A 17,189-nucleotide genomic window follows, 5' to 3' on the forward strand; every position below is an offset into this window, starting at 1 on the left:
ATTACAGAGACATGGTTGCAGGATGGTCACGACTGGGAGTTAAATATCAAGGGGTGTCAAAATGTTCGGAGCGACCGACAGGAAGGTAAGGGAGGTGGTGTAGCTCTGATATTTAAGGATGACACCAGGGCGGTAGTGAGAGATGATATAGGTTCTACGGAAAAAATGGTTGAATCCATTTGGGTGGAAATTAGAAATAGTAAGGAGAAAATGTCACTGATAGGCGTGGTCTATAGACCACCAAATAATAACACCACAGTGGGGCGAGAAGTAAACAAAGAAATAACTGATGCATGTAAAACTGGTCCAGCAATTATCATGGGGGATTTTAATCTACATGTCAATTGGTCAAACCAGGTCGGTCAAGGTAGCCTTGAGGATGAGTTCATAGAATGTATCTGTGATAGCTTCCTTGAACAATGTGTAATGGAACCTATGAGGGAGCAAGCTATCCTAGATCTGGTCCTGTGCAATGAGACAGGAATAATTAATGATCTTACAGTTAGGGATCCTCTCGGAAGAAGCGATCACAGTATGGTTGAATTTAAAATACAGATGGAGCGTGAGAAGGTAAAATCCAATACCAATGCCTTGTCCTGAAACAAAGGAGACTACAATAGGATGAGGGAGGTGTTGACTTATGTAGACTGGGGGCAAAAACTTTATGGTGGGACAACTGAGGCACAGTGGAGGACTTTCAAAGCGATTTTTCACAGTGCTCAGCAAAAGTATATACCAGTGATAAGGAAGGACTGCAGAAAAGGAGATAATCAGCCATGGATATCTGAGGAAATTGAGGAGGGTCTCAAAGTGGCAAAGATTAGTGGGAAACTAGAGGATTGGGAATTCTTTAAAGGTCTACAAGAAGTCACGAAAAAAGCTACAAGAAAAGTAAGATGGATTATGAGTAAACTAGCTCAGAATATAAAAACAGATAGCAAAAGTTTCTAGAAATATATAAAACGAAAAAGAGTGGCTAAAGTAAACATTGGTCCTTTAGAGGGTGAGAAGGGGGATTTAATAACTGGAAATGAGAAAATGGCCAAGGCATTGAACAGGTATTTTGTGTCGGTCTTCACAGTGGAAGACACAAATAACATGCCAAAAATTAATGACAAGAAGGCTATGGCAGGTGATGAGCTAGAAACTATCATTATCACGAAAGAGGTAGTGTTGGGCAAGCTAATGGGGCTAAAGGTAGACAAGTTTCCTGGCCCTGATGGAGTGCATCCCAGGGGACTAAAAGAGCTGGCAGGAGGAATAGCAAATGCACTCGTGGTAATTTACCAAAATTTGCTGGACTCTGGGGTGCTTCCCACAGATTGGAAAACAGCACATGTGATGCCACTGTTTAAAAAAGGAGGTAGACAAAAGGCGGGTAACTATAGGTCGGTTAGCTTAACTTCTGTAACAGGGAATCTGTGGAATTCCCTGCCCAGTGAATCAGTCGAGGCTACCTCATTGATTGTTTTTAAGGCAAGGATAGACAAATTTTTGAACAGTAAAGGAATTGAGGAATTGTACAAAGAACCTGAAGCAGTAATTGTACAAAGAACAAAGAACAGTACAGCACAGGAACAAGCACGTCGGCCCTCCAAGCCTGTGCCAATCACGTTGTCCTATCTAGGCCAACCGCCTCTATCCCTCTATGCCCCGCCTGTTCATATGTTTCTCCAGATAAGTTTTGAACATTGCTAACCTGTCTGCCTCATCCACCTCACTTGGCAATGCATTCCAGGCCCCCACTACCCTCTGTGTAAAAACCTTCCCCCGCACATCTCCACTGAACCTTTCCCCCCTTATCTTGATCTTGTGCCCCCTTGTAATTGTCATTGCTGCCCTGCAAAAAAAGCTTCCAACTGTTCACCCTATCAATACCCCTCATAATTTTATAAACATCTATCTGGTCATCACTCAGCCTCTGTCTTTCCAGGGAGAGCAATCCCAGTTTATCCAATCCCTCCTCATGGCGAATACCCTCCATATCAGGCAACATCCTGGTAAACCTTCTCTGCACTCTCTCCAAAGCGTCCACGTCCTTCTGGTAGTGTGGTGACCAGAACTGGACACAGTATTCCAAATGTGGCCGAACAAATGTTTTTTATATCTAACATAATTTGCCAATTTTTATACTCGATGCCCCGTCTGATGAAGACAAGCATGCCATATACTTTCTTCACCACCTTTTCCATCTGTGCTGCCACTTTTAAGGGTCTGTGGCCCTGTACGCCCAGATCTCTCTGTGTGTCTGTGCTCCTGATGGTTCTGCCATTTATTTTATAGCTCCCACCTGAATTGGATCGACCAAAATGCATCACCTCACATTTGTCCGGATTAAATTCCATTTGCTATTTCTCCCCCAATTTTCCAGCCTATCCATATCCTGCTATATTCTCTGGCAATCTTCATCACTATCCGCAACTCCGCCAATCTTAGTATCATCCACAAACCTTCTAATCAGACCAGCTACGTTTACTACCAAGTCATTTATATATATTACAAACAGCAGAGGTCCCAGCAATGATCCCTGCGGAACACCACTAGTTACAGACCTCCATTCAGAAAAGCAACCTTCCTTAGCTATCCTCTGGCTTCTATGGCTAAGCCAGTTCTGAAGCCATCCAGCTAGTTCACCCCTGATCCCGTGTGATTTGATCTTTTGCACCAGCCAGCCATGAGGGGACTTGTCAATTGCTTTACTAAAGTCCATGTAGACAACATCCACAGTCCTTCCCTCGTCAATCATTTTTGTCACCTCCTCAAAAAACTTAATTAACTTAATGAGGCCTCGTTCAAAATGCTAATATGCATAGAAAGAGTCAATGGATGGAAGGTTGATATGCATCATGAACTGGACTATATCAACAGCCCATTGTAGTTTCTTGCGGGCTTGGATAGAGCAGGAGTCATACCAAACTGTGATACATCCAGAAAGGATGCTTTCTGTGGTGCATCTGTAAACATGGCTCATAGTTGTAGTGGACATGCCGAATTTCTGTCGCTTTCTGAGAAAGGAGAGGTGTTAGTGGGTTTTCTTAACTATAACATCGGTATAGAGGACCCAGGACAGATTGTTGGTGATCTGGACACCTGGAAACTGGAAGCTGTCGACAATTTACACTTCATCCCGTTGATGTACATGGGACATGTCCTCCACTACGCTTCCTGAAGTCAATGGCTATTTCCTTCATTTTACTGACATTAAGGGAGACATTATTGTCATCGCGGCAAGAAACAGGGGGAGAATCCTTCAGGTTTCCAAAGTTTTCAGCCACCATCCTATGGACTGTAAGGAAGTGACCTCTGTAACTTTTAACCTCTAATAATCTCGGTGCAAGTCGATTCTCTGGAAATCATCTTTTCTTATATGTGTCTTCAAGGAGTGAATGTTTGTTGTGATTTACATTTTGGGTTTTGCAGTGAATAAATGTTTATCCTTTTTTCAATACAACTCACAGCACTGGAGGGGTTAAAAGACTCCTTCTCCAGAATATGCATTCTTGGAGTCAGGAGAGAAGTGGGAAAAGTAAAACCTATCCCAGAATCCCTCCCCTGCCTCTAAGACTCTCGATGGTAGTCATGATGGGGAGATGCCGGCGTTGGACTGGGGTAAACACAGTAAGAAGTCTCACAACACCAGGTTAAAGTCCAACAGGTTTATTTGGTAGCAAATACCATAAGCTTTCGGAGCAATACTCCTTCGTCAGATGGAGTGGTCTCTGTTCTCAAACAGGGCACAGACACAGAAATCAAATTACAGAATACTGATTAGAATGCAAATCTCTACAGCCAGCCAGGTCTTAAAATGCACAGACAATGTGGGTGGAGGGAGCATTCAACACAGGTTAAAGAGATGTGTATTGTCTCCAGACAGTACAGCTTGTGAAATTGTGCAAGTCCAGGAGTCAAGCTGTGGGGGTTACTGATAATGTGACATAAATCCAACATCCCGGTTTAGACCGTCCTCATGTGTGCGGAACTTGGCTATCAGTTTCTGCTCAGTGACTCTGCGCTGTCGTGTGTCGTGAAGGCCGCCTTGGAGGACGCTTACCTGAAGATCCAAGGCTGAATGCCCGTGACTGCTGAAGTGCTCCCCCACAGGAAGAGAACAGTCTTGCCTGGTGATTGTCGAGCGGTGTTCATTCATCCGTTGTCGTAGCGTCTGCATGGTTTCCCCAATGTACCATGCCTCGGGACATCCTTTCTTGCAGCGTATCAGGTAGACAACGTTGGCCGAGTTGCAAGAGTAGGTACCATGTACCTGGTAGATGGTGTTCTCACGTGAGATGATGGCATCCGTGTTGATGATCCGGCACGTCTTGCAGAGGTTGCTGTGGCAAGGTTGTGTGGTGTCGTGGTCACTGTTCTCCTGAAGGCTGGGTAGTTTGCTACGGACAATGGTCTGTTTGAGGTTGCGTGGTTGTTTGAAGGCAAGAAGTGGGGGTCTGTGCATTTAAGACCTGGCTGGCTGTAGAGATTTGCATTCTAATCAGTATTCTGTAATTTGATTTCTGTGTCTGTGCCCTGTTTGAGAACAGAGACCACTCCATCTGACGAAGGAGCATTGCTCCGAAAGCTTATGGTATTTGCTACCAAATAAACCTGTTGGACTTTAACCTGGTGTTGTGAGACTTCTTACTATAAGACTCTCATCATCACTGGAATCCGCTCGGTCAACTCTGTGTCCATTCCCTCCTTGCCTTCAGTTGTTGTTATTTAATCTAACCTGCCCTCCATGAGGGGAGGCGATTGGCCTTGTGGTATTGTCACTAGACTATTAATCCAGAAACTCAGCGAACGTTCTGGAGGACACAGGTTCGAATCCCGCCACAGCAGCTGGTGGAATTTGAATTCAATAAAATATGTCTGATAATAAGAATCTGCTGATGACTATGAAACCATTGGCAAATATCAGAAAAACCCATCTGGTTCACTGATGCACTTTTGGGAAGGATATTTGCCGTCCTCATCTGGTCGGGTCTACATGTGACTCCAGAACCACAGCAAAGAACAAAGAGATAAAAGAAAATCACAGCACAGGAATAGGCCCTTCAGCCCTCCAAGCATGCACCGATCATGCTGCCTGTCTAAACTAAAATCCCGTCCACTTCTGGGGACCATATCCCTCTATCCCCATTCTCTAAATATATTTGTCCAGATCGCCCTGAAAAGTCAGTGATATCTGCTTCCACTGCATAAAACATTTGCCTCGTACATCTCCTTTAAACCTTGCACATTGTGCCTTCAACCTATGCCCCCTGGTAATTGACTTTTCCACCCTGGGAAAAAGCTTCTGAATATCCACGTGGTGGACTCTCAACACTCCAATGGTAACTCGGGATGGCCAGTAAATGGTGGCCAGCCAGCGACGCCCATGGCTCATCGTTGAATAATTTAAAAAATTGTTCATAGCCCTTCCCATCAGTTCTTTCAGGTCAATTTGTTTGAATACATCTCTCTACACTGCAACATGTTAGAAATCGCAACTGCTTCTCATTCTCAACCAAGCTGTGAGACCTGTATTTTTCTGCCAGTCTGATGTGTCTTTTCATAGTTTAATTCCTATCCTTACAGTGAACTTGGTCACAATCGTCATCCTGGTTCGCAGAAAATGTGGTCTCTCCAAATGTGTCACAACGTACCTGGTGTTCATGGCAACGGCAGATCTACTCGTCATTATCCTCGACCTGATATTGAGACACATTCCAATTGTTTACCGAGAACAGTTTAGTTTCCTGTACTCAATCTCCGTGTGTAATATCCACGCCATCCTGCTTTATGCAGCCACTGACTGTTCTGTCTGGTTCACCGTCACCTTCACCTTTGATCGATTTGTGGCCATTTGTAGACCAAAGCTGAAAAGCAAATACTGCACCGAGGAAACCGCACGTGTGGTTCTGGGAACAGTGACTGCGCTCAGCTGCTTAAAGAACATTATCTGGTATTTTATATTCACACCTGATTACTGGATGATGAACCAACCTGCATTTTGCATTCTGGACCACTATGTTTTTCAATCAGTGGCCTGGGTATCGATCGAGTTCCTCCATTACATTCTAACCCCGTGTGTCCCATTTGTCCTCATTCTGCTGCTCAATGCACTCACGGTCCAACACATTTTAGTGAGCAGCAGAGCCCGCAGGCGACTCCGTGGTAACAACAGTGGGGAGAGTCCCAAAGACCCAGAGATGGAGAGTCGAAAGAAATCCATCATTTTACTGTTTATTATCTCAGCCAATTTCATCTTGTTATGGTCACTGTTAATGCTGTTTTCTATATGGAAACGAATGTATGAGTTGGGATATGAATCTATATTTCTAGATGATATTGTGCAGGAAATTGCCTTCATGCTGCAGCTCCTGAGCTGCTGCACAAACACTGCTATTTACGCCATTACCCAGACCAAGTTCAGAGAGCAGCTCAAGAAGGTGCTCAAATATCCCTTTACTAGAATTCTTCAATTCATTAAAAGATGAGAAGAGATGAATCACTGAGAGTTTCCACAATTTTCTCATTGAATTGAACATTTCCAGTGGCGGGAGGGGCTTGTCACTGAGGGAATAGAATTAATTTGACATCTCTCCCCTCTGAATGGCTTGGTCATCTGTCCACCTTCATTGTTCCTCACACTGGAAACCCAGCCTACAATTGCCAGAGTGCACGTGTGGTGCGGTCAGAGAGAGTGAGGTCACAGTGCAGGTAGAGTCCCTCAGCACCCGCCCGTTGTTTGGATGCAGGGGTTAACTAGTTGTGGGTCAATAGACATCATGCAGAGGGGGGTTTAAAGTGGAGGATCTGCTAGTTGTTAAGTTTGACCAGATGTTGATACACAATTCAATTGTTTATCAGGAGAAGTTTCATGTTGTGGATTACACGCACTGGTTAGCACTGCTGCCTCAAGCATCAGGGACCTGGTTCCTTTCCAGGCTTGGCTTAGGCCATGGTCTGTTCGGTGGCTGCACCTCCCCCCCCACCCCCACCCCCCTCCGCCATGTCTGCATTGACTTCATCCTGGTGTTCCAGTCTCATCCTTCAGTCCAAAAGACGTGCTGATTAGATGCATTGACCATGCTAAATTCTCCCTCAGTGTGCCCCAACAGGCGCCGGAGTGTAGCAGTTAAAGGATTTTCAGAGTAACGTCGTTTGTTGGCACTTCTGCCTCACAGCACCAGGGACCTGGGTTCGATTCCCAGCTTGGGTCACTGAATTTGAGGAGTCTCCATGTTCTCCCTGTTTCTGTGTGGGTTTCCTCCGGGTGCTCCAGTTTCCTCCCACAGTCTGAAAGACGTGCTGGTGAGGTGCAATTGCCATGCTACATCATCCCTCAGTGTACCTGAACAGCGGCAGAGTGTGGCCACGAGGGGATTTTCACAGGAACTGTCTGCACAGACAGTGATCGGACCCAGGTCCCTGGCGCTGTGAGGCAGCAGTGCTAACTGCTGTGCCACTGTGCTGCCCTATCTCTTTCACTGGACTTCAGACGAATGAGGTCAAGACAATCAGGACTAGACAGGGTAGAGCAGAACGATGTTCCCAATGGCAATGGAGTCCAGAACCGGGGGCCACATTCTGAGGATTCAGGATAAACCATTTAGGACTGAGGTCAGGAGAAATGTCTTCTCCCAGAGAGTGGTGAGCCTGTGGAATTCGCTACCACAGAAAGCAGTTGAGGCCAAAATGTTTTCAAGAAGGAGTCGGATGTACTTCTTGGAGCTAAACGGATCTCAAAGGATATAGGGGGAAGGTGGGATTAGGCTGTTGAGTTGAATGATCAGCAATGATTACAATGAATGGCGCAGCAAGCTCGAAAGGCAGAATGGCCTTCTCCTGCTGCTAGTTTCTATGTCTCTATGTCTCTGCTCTTTCACCATCTGTAACCTTGTGGTCATCCAAAACTCTGCTGCCTGTGTCCTAACTCACACTAAGTCCTGTCCACCCATCGCCCCTGTCCTCACTCACCAACGTTGGGCCCCATCGTGGCAACACCTCAATCTGAAAACTCTCTTCCTCATATTCAGACCCAACTCATTCACTGGTGCCCAATAAAGAAACCTCATCCCCAAAATGCCAAACATTAGTTTGTTTGTTTTTTGATAACTGCTCTTCACATCGACATCGACAGTTGGATTCCTACAATTGGCACCAAGTTGCCTAGGGTCACAGGGGAGTGTATAGAATTCAGCTTTGTCTCCAGTACAAAATATCATCACCTCAATGTTCCCCTTCTCTAAGCCACACGTCATCCAGACTTGGATATATCTCAACATTCCTTCATCATCATGGGGTCAAAATGCTGTAACTGTATTGTCCACCATTTTCTCTTGGTAACTAGGGATGAACAAGTAACGCCAGCCTTCTCAGTGTTATCCACATCCCGAGAGCAAATATGTGTGGAATAGGAATGCAATCCATAGTTTATCATTGATTGATTGAAACCAGGTCCGCTTTGTGATCAGACCAATGCCTCATGCTCCAATAAAGACATTCTTTGTCTCATCAGTGTCCTGTGTTTGCTTTTCCACTCTCGCCTTTATTAGAGAACAATTAAATCATCCTCTGGGTTGAAAAGCTGCTGAACGTCAATTGTCTACATGAGATACAGATTCAATGGTTTCTGTTATCAGAGACACATAGAATCAGCTAACAGAAAGGAAGACCATTTGGCCAATCGTACGTGCGCTGGCTCTTTGAAGGAGCTTTACAATTAGTCCCTCCCTCCACTTCCCATTAACTCTGCAAATGCCCCCTGCCGGTATTGCTGCAATTCAGTGTTGAAAGTCAGTATTGAATCTGTCCTCACTCCAGCAAGACCAGAAATTCCCGCTCAACGACAATGGGGATTTCTGTTTTACGCCCCTCACCCACTTCGATCCCATAATGGGCGAGGCAGTGGAATTCCAGCGCACCAGTCTTTTGGACAGTGCAGATCCTAACAACTTGTTGTGTAAACAAACTATCTCCTCATCTTCTCTCCAGTTCAATGTCAATCCCATTCAAACTGTTTCTATACTGACCTGGATTACAGGGGAGCCTGGAATAACCTTGGTTACTCCATCAAAACCAACTCCAATTTTAACTGTCTCTGTTAAGTCTTCCCTTTACCTGATCTGCTCCAAGGAAAATAATCCCATCTTCGCCAGTCTCTCCACCTGATTGAAGTCCCTCATCCCTGTTCCCATTCGAGTAAATCTCCTCTGTATCTCCTCCAAGGCTCTGACAACCCCCCGGAAATGTGGTGTCCAGAATTAGACCAAGTACCCCAGCTGAGGGCTAACCCCAGTGATTTATCAGATTTTAGTTGGAATTTGTTAAAAAGTTGGTCTTGAGTCTCGCTTCGGACAATCACACTAGTGCGGATTTATTCTGAGAAGGCGTGGATTGTACCCCTGTTTAAAAGTAAAGCAATTTTTCACTATTGATAATATTCGCTGAATTTTAAGGTTCAGAATCGACAAGGACTGTCTGTTGCAGCGTTTTTCAACAAGGAGGCAATTAGACTCAGGAAACCAATGTCACAGTACAAAAGGTGAAACTTTTAGTAAAAATCAGTGATCAATGGGAGTAGTTATCTTGATGGTCACAGGCACAGAGTAGCCGGACCACTCGGACAAGTTCTGAAGTTATCAGTAAAAGCAAAGCATTTTCTTTATCAGATTTCATTTGTTTAAATTAATTTCACTTCGTCAATACAATTTCATGTCAATAAAAATCTCTGTCAGGTTCCTCAGCCAATTGCATGATGACTTCTCATTCGTCCATTAAATTCTGACGCTAACTCCCTTCTTAGCTAAAGCTACTTTCTTGTTGCCTTGGTACCGGAGACGCTACTGGAAGGGTCAAAGAACAAGAACAAAGATAAAAGAACAAAGGAAATTACAGCACATGAACATGCCCTTCGGCTCTCCAAGCCAACTTTTTAACACATTCCAACAAAAATCTGCCCGACTTAACTAAAACGCCCTCCACTTCGGGGACCATATCCCTCTATGCTGATCCTATTCATGTATTTGTCAAGACATCCCTTAAAAGTCACTATCGTATCTGCTTCCACTACCTCTCCCAGCAACGGGTTCCAGGCACCCACCACCCTCTGTGTAAAAAACCTGCCTCATATATCTCCTTTAAACCTTGCTCCTCACACTTTAAACCTGTGCCCCCTAGTAATTGACTCTTCTGCCCTGGGAAAAAGCTTCTGACTATCCACTCTGTTCATGCCTCTCATAATCTTGTAGACTTCTGTCGGGTCGCCCTTCAACCTCTGTCTTTCCAGTGAGAACAAACCAAGTTTCTCCAACCTCTCCTCATAGCTAATGCCCTCCATACCAGGCAACATCCTGGTAAATGTTTTCTGTACCCTCTCCAAAGCCTCCACATCCTTCTGGTAGTGTGGCAACCAGAACTGAACACTATATTCCAAGTACAGACGAACTAATGTTCTATAAAGCTGCAACATGACTTGCCAATTTTTAAACTCAGTGCCCCGGCCGATGAAGGCAAGCATGCCATATGCCTTCTTGACTACCTTCTCCATCTGCATTGCCACTTTCAGTGACCTTTGTACCTGTACACCCAGATCCCTTTACCTATCAATACTCTTAAGGGTTCTGCCATTTTCTGGATATTTCCTATCTGTATTAGACCTTCCAAAATGCATTACCTCACATTTGTCTGGATTAAATTCCATCTGCCATCTCTCCACCCAAGTCTCCAACTGATCTATATTCTGCTGTATCCTCTGATAATCCTCATCGCTATCCGCAAATCCACTAACCTTTGTGTCGTCTGCAAACTTACTCATCAAACCAGTTACATTTTCCTCCAAATCATATTACAAACAGCAAAGGTCCCAGCACTGATCCCTGAGGAATGCCAATTGTCACAACCCTCCATTCAGAAACACACCCTTCCACCGCTACCCTCTGTCTTCTATGACCAAGCCAGTTCTGTATCCACCTTGCCAGCTCACCTCTGATCCTATGCGACTTCACCTTCTGCATCAGTCTGCCATGATGGATCTTGTCAAAGGCCTTACTGAAGTCCATGTCGACAACATCCACTGCCCTACACTGATCAATCATTTTCATCACTTCCTCGAAAAACTCGATCAACTTCGTGAGACACGACCTCCCCTTCACAAAATCATATTGCCTCTCACGAATACGTCCACTTATTTCCAAGTGGGAATAAATCCTGTCTCGAAGAATCCTCTCCAATAATTTCCCTACCACTGATGTAAGGCTCACTGGCCTGTAATTACCTGGATTATTCTTGCCGCCCTTCTTAAACAAAGGAACAACATTGGCTATTCTCCAATCCTCTGGGACCTCCCCTGCAGACATTGAGGATACAAAGATTTCTCTCAAGGCCCCAGCAATTTCCTCCCTTGCCTCTCTCAGTATTCTGGGGCATATCCCATCAAGTCCTGGGGACTTGTCGACCTTAAAGTTTCTCAAGAACCCCAATATCTCCTCCTTTTTGACCTCAACATGACTCAAACAAACTACACATCCTTTCCCAGATTCATCATCCACCAAGTCCTTCTCTTTGGTGAACACTGATGCAAAGTACTCATTTAATACTTCGCCCATTTCCTCTGCCTCCATGCATAGATTCCCTCCCTTGTCCTTGAGTGGGCCAAAACTTTCCCTCATAAGAACATAAGAACATAAGAAATAGGAGCAGGAGTAGGCCATCTAGCCCCTCGAGCCTGCCCCGCCATTCAATAAGGTCATGGCTGATCTGACGTGGATCAGTACCACTTACCCGCCTGATCCCCATAACCCTTAATTCCCTTACCGATCAGGAATCCATCCATCCACGCTTTAAACATATTCAGCGAGGTAGCCTCCACCACCTCAGTGGGCAGAGAATTCCAGAGATTCACCACCCTCTGGGAGAAGACGTTCCTCCTCAACTCTGTCTTAAACCGATCCCCTTTATTTTGAGGCTGTGTCCTCTAGTTTTAACTTCCTTACTAAGTGGAAAGAATCTCTCCGCCTCCACCCTATCCAGCCCCCGCATTATCTTATAAGTCTCCATATGATCCCCCCTCATCCTTCTAAACTCCAACGAGTACAAACCCAATCTCCTCAGCCTCTCCTCATAATCCAAACCCCTCATCTCCGGTATCAACCTGGTGAACCTTCTCTGCACTCCCTCCAATGCCAATATATCCTTCCTCATATAAGGGGACCAATACTGCACACAGTATTCCAGCTGCGGCCTCACCAATGCCCTGTATAGGTGCATCAAGACATCCCTGCTTTTATATTCTATGCCCTTCGCAATATAGGCCAACATCCCATTTGCCTTCTTGATCACCTGTTGTACCCTCGCTACCCTCTTGCTCTTTATATGTGTATAAAAGTTCTTGGGATTTTCCTTAATCCTCCTGGCCAATCCTTTTTTGTGACCCCTTTTAGCCCCCCTTACTCCTTGCTTAAGTTTCTTTCTACTTTTCTTGTATTCTACATTTGCTTTGTGTGTTCCCAGCCTCCTATCTTTGACAAATGCTTCCTTTTTCAAAGTGGTGGTTTCACCGGCTCACTGCCAAGCTGAATATACATGCGTTCCTGCATCCAGGGACATATCTATTCTGTGTCTGGGCAGTGACTGAACCCATTCATTCTGTTGAAAAATAGTAAGAGATCTCCCACTCACCTGACGAAGGAGCAGCGCTCCAAAAGCTAGTGGCGTTTGCTACCAAATAAACCTGTTGTACTTTAACCTGGTGTTGTTGGACTCCTTACTGTGTTTCTTGCATACGTCAGTGTCGTCTGGCTTGAACGCCTCAGATCTGGACTTCAGCAAGAGTGGATATCCCTGTTCATTCATGGCTTCCAGTTGGGGAACACACACATTTGTTTCTTTGGCACACAGCCACGTCTCTGTGAAGCAGAGTACACAGCAGTCCCGCAGTTCTCTTTGGAAAGTGTGCCTGGCTCTAAGTTCGTCTGGCTTGTTTTCCAGAGTCTGGACATTTGCAAGCAGCTAGCTGGGGACGGGGAGGGGCCTTGGGATCACATTGTTTCACTCTCCCCTGCAAACCTGCGCGTTTTCCACACTTACTGGTGTGTCTGCTTCTTTTCGAGCCTGGGAGACAGTGAGAGTGGTTTGCGGTGTTAAGGATTAGGTTGTGCCCAATGAGGTTCTTCGCTCTGGTCGGTGTGTGGATGGAGGAGTTGTTACCTTGCTTGCGGTTCCTGCGTCGGTAGACTGGTCTGCATGGTCGGGTGTTCGGGGTCCCTGTCGGGCTGCGTTTTGCCTTCGCCGGTTGGTGGATATCCGGACCATGCTGGGGCGTGGACGAGTCAAAAGCCGGTAAATGGATGATGTCCCTGGGGACGCGGTCGTGGATGAGTCCACGTATCGGGGTCCACTGGCTCACTGCCAGTTCAGGCTCTTCCTTCAGAGCTCGGAGGATCTCTCGACCTGCAAGTGAATTTAAAAGAGCAGTGTTGGTGATTGTGAGGCTGAGGGAGAGTTTATTTTTAAGAGTGTGGGGCAACTGTAGAACAGGAGAGGAGAGAGAGTGCTTGGAGCCTGCAGGAGGTCGCAGCTCTCTGGGTCAGAGGGATTGGGGGAGGGAGTGGGCTTCAACCCCAGGGATGCATGTCTGGTCATTGGGGACCAGCGGAATGAGGCCCCGGTGCCACGGCATTTTCCTGGGTTTTAGATGTCCTCTGAATGTAGGCCCAGGCTTCACGGGCATTTTCCTGGTCTCTGGAAGCCACTGTGGAGGAATCCCTGGCTCTGAGGCTGCAGTGCCGACTAACTGGCATTTGTAACTGGCATTGGCCAAATCAAACAATCACAGTAAAATACTTGAAATACATTTAGAATATTGGCCAATATGTCTTAAAATCATAGTTACTTGTTTAATTCTCTTGCAGAATCTACATGTGTGCAAGTTATCATTTAACTCTTTACTGTGGGGTGGAGATGCGGTGTTGGATTGGGGTGGAGCACAGTAAGATGTCTCACAATACCAGGTTAAAGTCCAACAGGTTTATTTGGAATCACGAGCTTTCTAAGCGCTGCTCCTTCATGAAGTTCGTGATTCCAAATCAAACTGTTGGACTTTAACCTGGTTTTTGTGAACCTTCTTACTGTGCCCACCCCATGTCACTGTGAACACCGACATCTCCACATCATGGCTACCGCCGACACAAAGTGGAGAGGATCTCCAAGAGGATCGTGCATATCGACTCATTTACCTGAGGAAGGAGCAGCGCTCCAAAAGTTCATGATTCCAAATAAGCCTGTTGAAATTTAACCAGGTGTTGTGAGGCTTCTTACTCTAACTCTGTACTGTTAACTCTGCCACTGCCTGTATGGTGTCTAAAACCTCACACAAATGTAAAATAATCACTTTCACTGTCCATTGCCCATAATCCCACAAATTGCCACACTTCAAAGTATTTCTTCAATTGCCTTTTAGAATGCAACTTTTTTCAATCTCTCCTTCTTCCCCTGACAACAGTGAGGGTGCAGTGGCAATATCACTAGACTAATAAATCCAATGGGCACAGGTTAATCTTCTGGAAATATCAGTTCAAATCCTACCATGGCAGCCGGGAGTGGGACAGGCGACGGACCTGTGTGGGGGTAACCTGGTGAGGGACAGAATAAATTGAGGCTGAAGCTTCAGGCCTACACCTATCTGAAGGTCAGTGAGGCAAACCAGTAAGCTGCTCCGAACAGTTTTATTGTGTTTCTTTGATAGAATATTTTAGCTGTTATTTTGTCGGATTTTTTTCTGTGTGCCTTTTATTTTGCATGTTTAAGTTTCATCTTTTGTTTGAATAACCTTTTTAATTCTTAAAATGCTGACAATTACCAATGACGTTCTGTGCTTTTATGTTCAGTAGCTTTACCTCCTCGTTTCTCTGATACAAAGAAAACAGGGTACCAGCAGATTAGACAGATTTCAATCTGAGATCCGACTTGTTCAGCATTAATGTCATCTGCAGTGGTAACATGGTGATATAAAAAGTGTTGGATTGAAAGGGGTTAACCGAACCTGTTTGTTTCGTGACTGTAATTAATGTCAGTCTCCACGGATCCTCATTGTGCCACTGGAGGGTTTCCCTCTCCTATTAATAAGGGACACCTTTCAATGAATTATGCCATAATGTCAGTGGGAGCGTCGCCTCCAACAATAACAGGGTTCAGCAGCTCCAGAGAGAGGGGGAAGAGAGATCAGAATCTGAGAACAATGGATTAGAAAGTTCCAACAATGTGTCAATCGTTTGGAATGGTATAACAATGGATCAGAATCTGAGAACAATGGATTGGAATGTTACAACAATGGACAGGGGTATAACCGGGGCAATTTTCTGGCTTTTTCAAGATTCGATAAGATTGACGCTTGCTGATCGCATCTATTACGTACTTCTAATTATCCGAGGAATTTACTATCCCCTCTTGGCTCTTGTTGGTGTCCCGAGTAAGTGTCTCCATCCAGCAAATAATCCTACAAAGCATGTTTTAACTCTTTTTGTCATTTACATTGAGGTAAAATGATGCCATTGTGGTCACAAACTCCATTCCCTATCCATCCCCCCATTCCCCACCCTGGTGATTGTCTGAAGCTGAACCGGATTCTTCACACTCTCCAACCTCCCTTTGACCCTGACTTGATTTCCCACTCCACATCCTCTCCATCCCCAACCATGTTTACTGCGCCCTCCATCATATCACTCACACACATCACCACCTCTGCTCCAGTCCCGCTGCTGGATAATCCTTCACCTATGTCTTTGTTAAATTATACCTTCACTATTTCATTTCTCTCCTGCCCGCTTTCCCTCACCCTCTTCCCCAGTTGAAAAGAGTTCAACATTTTTCTTTATTCATTCGTGGGACATGGTCATTGCTGGCTGGCCAGCATTTTCTGCCCATCCCGAGTTGCCCTTGAGACTGTGGTGATGAGCTGCCTTCTTGAATCGCTGCAGTCCATATTCTGTGGGTTGACCCACAATGCTGTGAGGGAGGGAATTCCGGGATTTTGATGCAGCAACTGCGAAGGAAAGGCGATATATTTCCAAGTCAGGATGGTGAGTGGCTTGGAGAGGAACTTGCATCTGGTGGTGTTTTCATTTATCTGCTGGCTTTGTTCGTCTAGATGGAAGTGGTAGTGAGTTTGGAAGGTGCTGTCAAAGGATCTTTGGTGAATTGCTGCAGTGCGTCTTGTAGACAGTACATACTGCTGCTACTGAGTGTCAGTGTGGAGGGATTGAATGTTTGTAGATGTGGTGCCAATCAAGTGGGTTGCTTTGTCCTGGATGGTGTCAAACTTCTTGAATGTTATTGCAGCTGCACCCATCCAGGCAAGTGGGGAGTATTCCCTCACAAACCCCTGGCTTGTGCCTTGTAGATGGTGGACAGGCTTTGGGGAGTCAGGAGGTGAGTTCCTCACTGCTGTATTCCTCACCTCTGTCCTGCTCTTGTAGCCACTGTGTTTATGTGCTGAGTCCAGTTGAGTTTCTGGGCAAAGATGTTGACAATGGGGAATTCAGTGAACACCATTGAATGTCAAAGGGCGGTGGTTAGAGTGTCTCGTATTGGTGATGGTCATTGCCTGGCATTGGTGATGGTCATTGACTGGCATTTGTGTGGAATGTTACTTGCCACTTGTCAGCCCAAGCCTGGATATTGTCCAGATCTTATTGCATTTGAACATGGACTGCTTCAGTTTCTCAGGAGTGACAAATGATGCTTAGCATTGCGTAATCATCGGCGAACATCCCCACTTCTGACCTTAGGATGGAGGGAAGGTCATTGATGAAGCAGCTGAAGATTGTTGGGCCTAGGACACTACCCTGTGGGACTCCTGCAGAGATGTCCTGGAGTTGAGGTGACTGACCCTGCACAACCACAACCATCATCCTATGTACCAGGTATGACTCCAACCAGCGGAGAGGTTGCCCCCTGATTCCCATTCACTCCAGTTTCGCCAAGGTTCCTTGATGCCACACTCAGTGGAATGTGGCCTTGATGTCAAGGGCTGTTACTCTCACCTCACCTCTGCAATTCAGCTCTTTTGTCCATGTTTGAACCAAGGTTGTAATGAGGTCAGGAGCTGAGTGACCCTGGCGAAACCCAAACTGGGCGTCACTGAGCAGGTTATTGCTCAGGTGCTGCTTGATAGCACTGTTGATGATTCCTTCCATCACCTTATTGACTTG

Source organism: Mustelus asterias, chromosome 31 (genome assembly GCF_964213995.1).
Source record: "Mustelus asterias chromosome 31, sMusAst1.hap1.1, whole genome shotgun sequence".
Classification (NCBI taxonomy): Eukaryota; Metazoa; Chordata; class Chondrichthyes; order Carcharhiniformes; family Triakidae; genus Mustelus; species Mustelus asterias.